The sequence below is a fragment of the Lactuca sativa genome, chromosome 4 (assembly GCF_002870075.4).
Source record: "Lactuca sativa cultivar Salinas chromosome 4, Lsat_Salinas_v11, whole genome shotgun sequence".
NCBI classification, from domain to species: domain Eukaryota; kingdom Viridiplantae; phylum Streptophyta; class Magnoliopsida; order Asterales; family Asteraceae; genus Lactuca; species Lactuca sativa.
This window is the reverse complement of record NC_056626.2, coordinates 339,780,840-339,791,303: the sequence shown is the minus strand read 5'-3', so window position 1 is coordinate 339,791,303 and position 10,464 is coordinate 339,780,840.

Below are 10,464 nucleotides of genomic sequence, written 5' to 3'. Positions count from 1 at the left end.
TTGTGTTTTGACCCAAAGAGAAAAGGTGATAGCATTTGCATCTCGACAACTGAAAGAGCATGAAAAGAACTACCCGACTCATGATTTGGAGTTGGCAGCGGTAGTTTTCGCTCTGAAAATATGGAGGCATTACCTCTATGGCACGAAGTGCAAACTTTTTACTGATCATAAGAGTCTCCAATATCTCTTTGGTCAGAAAGAATTGAATATGAGGCAACGACGCTGGCTGGAATTACTTAAAGACTACGACTGTGAGATACTTTACCACCCTGGTAAAGCCAATGTTGTTGCTGATGCTCTCAGTCGGAAAGTCAATCTTAAAAGGAGAAGGCCAAGAACGTTGAGAATTGAAGTTGTCTCGACTATTTTGGAAAGTATAAAGAAAGCTCAAAGCGAAGCTTCTGAGAAGAATGACCGAAAGGAGGAACTTTTGGGCAAAACGTTGGTGTTCGGTGTAAACAGTCACGGACTGAAGGTGTTCCAAGATCGGATTTGGATACCTAAGACAGGAGGAGTCAGAGATCTTCTGATGGAAGAAGCTCACAAAACCATGTACTTGATTCATCCCGGTAGCACAAAAATGTATAGGGACCTGAAACCCTATTATTGGTGGTCGACGATGAAGCTCGACATTGCGAAGTATGTGGCCGAGTGTGTGACTTGTGCAAGAGTCAAGGCACAACATCAGAAACCATAAGGGAGTTTAGAACCTTTACCTATGCCTATGGGTAAGTGGGAAGACATTGCTATGGATTTTGTCACTAAACTGCCCAGAACAAAGAGTGGTCACGACATGATTTGGGTGGTCATTGATCGATTCACTAAGGGTGCGCATTTCATAGCAGCCAATGAGAAATGGTCTATGGAAAAGCTTGCGAATTCTTACGTGAAGGAAATTGTGAGGCTTCACGGTGTTCCGTCAACGATTGTGTCGGATCGTGATAGCCGTTTCACCTCACGATTTTGGAAAAGTCTACAAGAGGAATTGAGTACCAAGTTGTGTTTAAGTACAGCTTACCATCCGCAGACTGATTGTCAGAGCGAAAGAACAATACAAACACTTGAAGATATGCTGAGAGCATGTACCCTGGAATTCCTAGGTAATTGGGATGAACATTTACCTTTGGTAGAATTTTCCTATAATAATAGTTTCCACTCGAGCATTAAGATGGCACCTTATCAAGCATTGTATGGACAGAAGTGTCATACGCCGTCTTGTTGGCTTGAGGCTGGGGAAAAGCAGTTTATGGGACCGGAGATAGTCCATCAAACTGCTGAAAAGTTGAAAATAATTAGGGAAAGAATGTTAGCAGCTCAGGACCGTCAAAAGAGCTATGCTGACAAAAAGCGAAGACCGATGACTTTTGAAGTTGGAGATTCGGTTTTGCTTAAAGTCTCGCCGTGGAAGGGACTTATAAGATTTGGTAAAAGGGGAAAGTTAAGTCCAAGGTTTATTGGACCGTTTAAAGTTCTTCAGAGAATTGGGAACCAAGCTTACAAGCTCGAACTACCAGAAGAACTGAATGGAATTCATAACACTTTTCATATGTGTTATTTGAGGAAGTTCACGGGAGAAGTTCCCGACATGATACCACTTTCGGAGTTGAGAATCGATGAGAACAAAAGGTTGATTGAAGAACCAGAGGCAATCGTTGACCAAAAGACTAAGAAATTGCGACGTAAGATGGTCGAGTTAGTGCTTGTCCAATGTAAACACGTGAATGGGCCGAATCTCACCTGGGAGACGGAGAATGATATGATGAGTCGCTATCCGCATTTGTTTGCTGATGTGTGATTACGGGGACGGAATCATCCTAAGGTGGGGAGAATTGTAACGCCCGTGTTTCTGGGCTTGCCATTTTAGCAATGTAATAGTCTAGGTTAACCTTTGTAACCCCAATTTGAAATAATAAGAACGTATTATTATTTGAGTATTATGTGTTTTGTGCTTAATTGCTTAATTATGTGATGTGATTAATTTAAGAATAAAATAAGCGTCAAACTTTAAGTGTAAAATAAACTTGATATCATTGGATAATGTTGTAGTAGCTGAAACGAGGTTTCCGAATATATATAGAACGCCCAAATCTGACTTCGTATGAGGAAGTTATGATTTTCTGAAGTTTCGACTTGGCAGTATGCAGCCCGAATACTCGATTTGAGATCGAGCGGTTTTTAGCCGAAACAATCTAAACGAGAATCGAAGATCTCGTTGTTAGTAGCGAAACGATGAAAAGTTAGGCGAGAACGGACGTCAGACGAAGAAGTTATGAATTTATAACGAAGTTTTTCTGTCCCGGCCTTCTAAAAATAAATAATAAAAATAAAGTCAAAATTAGCCAATGGAGTCTAAATGAAAGTTGTAGAGTATGGTCTCACTTACGCGTGGATATAAAGAACGTCGAAAATGGAGCTCGTATGCGAAAGTTACGCAATTTAGAAGTTGACGAGTCAAATTACGCCGAGCGTAATTTGAGTACGCCCAGCGTACTCAGTCGGATGCAACTTGTCTGACCAATACTCGAGTGCCACCGGTCAACGCACGCAGTGACGTCAAAGTATGCCTAGCGTAACCCGAGTACGCCCAACGTAAATTGAAATTACGCCCAGCGTAATCCCATACCCAGCAGCCTATAAATAGAACTCGAGATCAACCATTTTCCTTGCGATTTTTCTTACTTTCTCTCTAAGTTTTGCATCGTTTTGCGTGCCAATCATATCCCGAAGCCTCGATATTATTCCCGAGCCCGAAGCAAGTTCCGAAGTCCCGAGGATCCCGAGAAGTGAGATTTCCGAGCCGAAGCCCTGCCCGCGAGGAACCCGGTTTTTGTGAAGATTTTCCAGATCTACGGAGAAACACTACTTCTGCAAGCCGTAGTGCTGCCCGATCGTCTTCCGATCAAGTGAGTGTGTAGTCATTTTCATTCCAACGCAATATTATGAAGTTATCTATATAAAATACGTGCTATGTGTATATATTTTGTTGTTATATGTGTGAATGTATATTCACTCTCTTCTATCTCATAGTTCTGATATATTCTCTATGAAATACGTGTTATGTGTGTATGCCTCATCTGTTATGTGGAATATGTATTGATTAAAGCATGCTATACAGGTTTTTAAACAATGTATAAAAATGTATATTTTTATCTACTAATATGTTGGGTAGAACATGGGTAGATAATTGGTGTGAAATAAACAGATGAGAGGCCTCGGTGTTATTGGTGTTATTCTAGTCATTCAGCAGAGTATGGATGACGACCACGGACTATTCTAGACTGTCCTGTGGAAGACTAGCAGGCTCATTACCTGTAGGTGTTGTGGACGACGTGTTCACCGGTGTACTCTATCCCTCACATGGTTGCCTTTAGGGCACTTATTGTTGAGGAAGCCTCTCTGCAGTAATGTCTGTCCCGATGAAAATCCTGAATTAGGTTCCTTATAATAGATGTTATTTTAGGGACGTAAAGTGAGGATAACGGGAATGGGTAATCGGGTTTATTATGGATTGGTTAAATTAAATATAATTATTTATTGTGGGTTGAAAACCCTATATGCTCACCAGGCTCCCAAGCCTGACCCACTCAAATTATTTGTATTACAGGAAGTGGCGCAAGAGCTTAAGATGGGCGAAACATCAAGTTGTTTTGTTTACAAGTCTGTATATGTATATATTTGTTGAATGACTTGTAATGTTATCGTTTATGCTTTATGATCTGTATCGGAACATGACATCCCGACTTTTGATTATGAAATGAAATCATATTTCTATATGAAATGTTTTGATAAATATCTATTTTATCATGTTTTGTTTTTGGGAACAAATTCCTCATCTCTTTTAAAATTAAAAGGATTTACTCTGAAAATGTTTAAAAAGCATAAATGAAATCGGTCTTTTCTGGCCGAGATTTTGGGGATGTCACAGATGTGGACGGACTGGGCATTTCCGTCGAAATTGCCCCAACAACAACAATCCCGGAAATGGAGGAACAGGAAGGATGCTAACCATGGGTCATGGAGAAGCGGTTCAGGATCCCGCTGTCGTTACCGGTACGTTCCTCCTAAACCACACTTATGCATGCATCCTATTTGATACCGGAGCAGAACGAAGTTTTGTGAGCAATAAGTTTAAACATATAGTAAAACAACAACCCCAGAAGCTCAATGAAACCTTTACGGTGGAAATGGCCAATGGGAAAACTGAATCCACTAGGGAAATCTACGTCGGATGTACCCTAACTCTAAATCAATACGTCTTCCGAATAGACTTAATGCATGTTTCCATCAGGAGTTTTAATGTGATTGTTGGCATGGATTGGTTAAGCCCCCACCATGCTGAAATTATGTGTCACGAGAAGGCCGTTTGCCTTCACCTTCCCAATCACGGAACCCTAGTTATTTACGAAGACAAACCTAGCACGAACCTTCGCCTCATCTCGTGCATCCAGGCACAGAAGCATCTGCGCAAGAACAATTTGACGTTCTTGGCTCATATAGTGGATAAAACCAAGGGAGAGGTTAATATTCGAGACATTCCAGTAGCGCGTGAATTTCCAGACGTATTTCTTGAAGATCTTCCTGGAGTACCCCCAGAGAGACAAGTTGAGTTCCGAATTGATCTCGTTCCAGGAGCAACTCCCCTCGCTAAATCTCCTTACCGACTAGCTCCTACTGAAATGCAGGAATTGTCCAGCCAACTCATCGAACTCCTGAGCAAAGGATTCATCCGACCCAACTACTCGCCATGGGGAGCTCCGGTTCTCTTTGTCAAAAAGAAGGACGGATCTTTTAGGATGTGCATCGATTACAGGGAGCTAAACAAGCTCACTGTCAAAAATCCCTATCCACTCCCACGAATCGATGATCTATTTGACCAGCTCCAAGGAGCCAGTTACTTTTCTAAGATAGATCTATGATCTGGGTACCATCAACTCAAGGTCTTGGAAGAGGATATTCCCAAAACCGCTTTCCGAACTCGTTATGGACATTATGAATTTGTCGTAATGCCCTTCGGCCTAACGAATGCCCCTGCCGCATTCATGGACCTAATGAATCAAATATGCCGACCATTCCTCGATAACTTTGTTATTGTTTTCATCGACGACATTCTAGTCTATTCCCGAAGTGAAGAAGAGCATGGCCAACATCTCCGACAAATCCTGGAAACACTGCGAACGGAGAAGCTATACGCAAAACTCCCCAAATGTGAGTTCTGGCTCCGTAGCGTGAACTTTTTGGGTCATGTTGTTAGTCAGGAAGGAATACATGTGGATCCTTCTAAGGTCAAATCCATCGAAGGATGGGCAGTTCCGACAACACCCACAGAAATTCGCCAATTCTTAGGCCTAGCAGGTTACTACAGGAGGTTCATTCAGAACTTCTCTAAGATCGCCAGGCCACTTACCTCGCTTACACAAAAGGGCGTACCATTCAAATGGACGGACAAGCAAGAAGCTGCATTCTGAACTCTGAAGCAAGCACTCTGCAGTGCCCCGGTACTATCTCTACCAGAGGGAACGGAAGATTTCGTGGTCTATTGTGACGCATCAAACCAGGGTTTAGGTTGCGTTCTCATGCAGCGTGGAAAAGTGATAGCTTACGCATCCCACCAACTAAAGACACACAAAGTGAATTATACAACCCATGATCTAGAACTGGGAGCAGTGGTCTTCGCTCTAAAGATTTGGAGGCATTACCTCTATGGTACAAAGTGCACCATCTTCACGGACCACAAGAGTCTCCAGCACATCTTGAATTAGAAAGAGCTGAATATGAGGAAATGAAGATGGGTTGAACTATTAAACGATTACGAGTGCGAAATCAAGTATCACCCAGGCAAGGCCAACGTGGTAGCTAATGCCTTGAGCCGTAAAGAGTACTCTAGCCGTCGCGTGAAAACTCTCTCGATAACAATCCAATCTCACCTAACCACTCATATCAGGGGCAGTCCATTCAGATGCCATGAAGGCAGAAAACAGAGCAAGCGAAGCATTACGCGGAATGGAGAAGAATCTCGAGATGAAAGAGGACAGAGTATACTACTTCATGAACCGTATTTGGATCCCTAAACTTGGAGGATTTAGGGAGGTAGTCATGAATGAAGCTCACAAGACGCGATAATCTATCCATCCAGGTTCGGACAAAATGTACATTGATATTAAACAGCATTATTGGTGGCCTAACATGAAGGCAGAAATTGCCACCTATGTCAGCAAATGCCTTACTTGCGCCAAAGTAAAGGTAGAGTACCAAAAGCCCTCGGGGTTATTACAGCAACCAGAAATCCCCGAGTGGAAATGGGAAGGGATTTCTATGGACTTTGTGACCAAGCTACCCAAGACGTCGGACGGATTGGACACTATATGGGTAATAGTTGACCGACTGACGAAATCCGCCCATTTCCTGCCAATAAAAGAATCCTACAAGATGGAGAGACTGATAAGAATATACATTCAAGAAATCGTGAGACTTCACGGAGTGCCAGTATCTATCATCTCATATAGAGATAGTAGATTCACGTCACGTTTTTGATAGTCACTTCAGAAAGCACTGGGAACCCATCTCGATATGAGCACTACTTATCACCCACAAACGGATGGTCCAGAACGCAAAGCGTGGACCAGAATTCACGTGGGAACGCGAAGACCAAATCAAGCAAAAGTACCCTCATCTATTCTAGCATTCTCAAATCTAGCTTTCAAAAGAATTTCAGGACGAAATTCCCTCTAACGGGGGGATGATGTCACAACTAGAAATTTTTGTGCCTTGTAACTACAACACTTATGTCAATTATGAATCAAAAACATGAAAGCATGTATGATGCTTACTCTAAGACAACAAAATTTCAATCAAACACTTCATACAAGCACTGCAAATAGTCAGCAAACAATTGGAAACCTTAGAAATCCTTGTTTAAGTCCATTTTGGATTAGGATTTCCTTATTGGGCCCAATGGATCAATAAGCTTCCAATTGGACTATCTTGGGCTTAGAACTCTTGAATGGGCTCTAATTGGACCCACTTCCATTTATTTCAATATTTTGGGCCATATTGGGCCTAGAATGAAATAAATTATTTAAATGAACCATATTGGGCCATAATTAACCTAATTTAGCCCTAATAGGTTATAAAAATCACATTTATAATTATTTGGACCAAAAATCACTCAACATAACCATGAAAATTGGGCTTAAGCATTTAAGGCCCAAAACCCTCTTCTCTTTCCCCTAATTCTTGGCCCAGGCCCAAAAGGAAAAGAGAAAGTTGACTTCTTGCATGACACATCATTTTTATATGGAGGATATCTAAGTTTTACACTTCAAACATCCATGCAATCTTATTTTTCCATGCAAGCACTCTCTCTTCTTCTCCCTCTCTCTCCCTCTCGGCCGAAACCAAACAAACACACACACACACTTCACTTAAAATTTTTCTCTCAAGAAACTCTCTCCATTTCTCTCCAAATTTTCGAGATCTAGGGAGTCTTTAAGGGAATCATCCTACAAATTCTTCATCTAAGGTAAGATATTGCTTAGATCCATAATCTAGCTACTTCTTGTCATCAAAAATTATCTCTTAATCCATTCAAGTTCATGATCTTGCATCTTAGAACCCACTAAGTTCAAGATCCATCCAAGGAACTGGCTAGGGCCGAAAATAGCACCAAACTTCTCCAAATCTTCTTCAAAACCGAAAACACAACCCAAGGTGAGTTTCATACCCCCTTCTTTTCGGTTTTTATGAGTTTTATGGGGGAGAATACAAGTAAATGTGTAGATCTATGTGTAAATATATGCTATGTGTGATTTGATGCATGTTTGTGTGTGATATCATGTGTTGTGATGAATATGTTATCCAAAAAGTGTGTAAAAACCAAGATCTAAAACATGAGGAAGGAAATAAACATAACTCAAACCATTTTACACTAATCAAGTCAAGAAACATACTTGAACATAAAACCCATTTTTGGGCTTAAATTGTCAAAAATACAAAACTAAGGGCCCAAACCGACAAATTATAGTTTCTGGAGGGTCAAAAGGGTCCAAACAGCTTCTATAATAATTTTTCTGAAACAAAACATTTTTGAAGGATTTAAAATGTAAATTTTGCACTTAATGGGCTAAACTTGGGCTTTTCGGCCCAATAAGCTTCAATATGCAAGATTTTCAAGTTTGAGGGGCTGAAAAGGAAGTTTTCTGTAAAACAGTGGATTTGAAGTGTATTAAAACCATTTCAAAGGTCAAAAATGCTTTTCAAATTCAAAAAGGATCAAAAATGTAAAAAATTTCTATTTTGGGCCAAAACTGTAAAAATTGCGAAACTGGGGGTTCTAACCGAGCAAAATTCATTCAGGAAGGACTAAAGCTGTTTGAAAAATAAATTTGGGCTAAAAATGTCTTTTCAACAAGTTATGATACCAAAGTGTCAAGAAAAATGGTTTAAGGACTAAAATGGAAATTCTTTTATATAAAGGACTAAAAGTGCTAATTTTATGAAAGAAGGGTTGTGAAAAGGTAAAAATCTTACTTTTAAACAAATAAATTCCTTAATACAAAATACGAGATCCACGACTACCGGCGAAACGTAATAACAAATACACTTTCAACAACCAATATCGTTACCAAACGAATTGATTCGGTCTTGAATCAATAACAAAACAAAAATCAATAAACCATAGTACTTCAATAAACACGTGATAACTACGAGGAGTCAACATTCAATCTTTGGGCTTGAAGTTTCAAATCGTGCTTGTTGGGCCTTGCTAGCCCAATAACATGATCTTTGGGCCCGAAGGGAACGCGCTTACATGTTAATGGGCCTTCCATGATCTAATTCCATGTAAAAGGACTTTCAATAGCTCTATTGTGCTGTTGGGCCCCAAGGGTCCATTAGTACTGCTAGTGAAGTCAAGAAGTCAAATGCGAGTCGGGCCAAGTGCCTTTTGCATTCCCGATAGCCTTGAATAACTTGTGGAAATAAAGGGGGCTTTGTACCCTCCTTTCTCCTCGGTTGTGGGGCTATGAGAAATCGAGTAAACAGATTCTTGGCGTAAATCAAGAGAAGTTAGGGTGGTTGGATTAAGTGAGTAGTACGGACGACGCCTTAAGGATCGTTCGTAATTTGTAGTTATAAACTAGTCATTTTCATTAATGCGTGATCGTAACAACTCACAACCCATAATTAATCCAATGTCACCTGGGTAATAAAAAAACAATCGTCGTATCGGTATAACAATAAACAAGACATGTAATTTTACATAATGGGAAAACATCGGGTTTTCCCGGGAGGTTCAACATTTTTACCTATGTGATGTATACAAAGTTCAATAATTATACATGTTTACAAAATCGACAAGCATATTTACGGATCTTCGCACTTTTTTTATAAACAATACTCTTTTCAGAAAATATCGGATTTTTTGGGTTTTCAAACTTCACAAAAATCATTTTCCATAACATTACTTATGAACTCACTAACATTTCATATGTTGACGTTTTTCCAAAATAACTTGTATTCTCCAAAATAACTTGTATTCTCAGGTAACAGGTAAATCGAAGAATAAGTACCAAGTGATGTCATGGTGTTTTGCTTAGATTTACTATCGAATGGTTTATGTTATGAAATTGTAACGTCTAAAACAATGTATTGAATGTAAACGATATCAGTTGTAATATTTAAATGCATGGTGATGAATTATGTTACGATTCATGTATATTCATTGTGATGATATTCAATTAGAGTCACAAGAGCCCTCAGACGTTTCCACCGTCCGGTTCAGGGTTGTGACAAGTGGGTTGAGGTTGTACTGCTCCGTGCAGTAGCCAACAAACCCGTGAGTATTCCAGATATGAGCTGAGGGACCGGTAGGCATTCCAGACTCATACTGAGGACTCTTGAGCATTCCAGATACGAGCTGAGGGCCCGGTAGGCATTCCAGAGTCGTACTGAGGGCTCGATGGCATTCCAGATACGAGCTGAGGGCCCGGTAGGCATTCCAGACTCGTACTGAGGGCCCAGGGGTAGTCCAGCTTGCAAAGCTGTGGACCCAGAGCATGCTGTTTTGTTTTGATTGATATGATATGTTAATGTTGACATTGTTATGTGGACTGTATGTGTATCGGTATTTTGGGGTAACTCACTAAGCTTTCGGGATTACAATTTCAGTTTATTGTTTCAGGTACATCAGGGGATCGCGGCAAGGCCAAGGCGTGATCGTACAGCTCCTACTATTATGTTATTTTTGGGGATAAGACTCTGATAAACAATGTTTTGAAAACAAAGTTGTAATATTTTGATGAACTTGACATGTTTTTAAAAGTTTAAATTTATTTGAAATTTTGGATGTTACAGTATCAGATTTTAGATATTAGTTTATCTTCATCATTTACGTCCTTCTCTTCCCCGGCTTGTACCTTAAGTTTAGGATATTCCATATTTATCATTTTCCATGTATTTATACCTTTT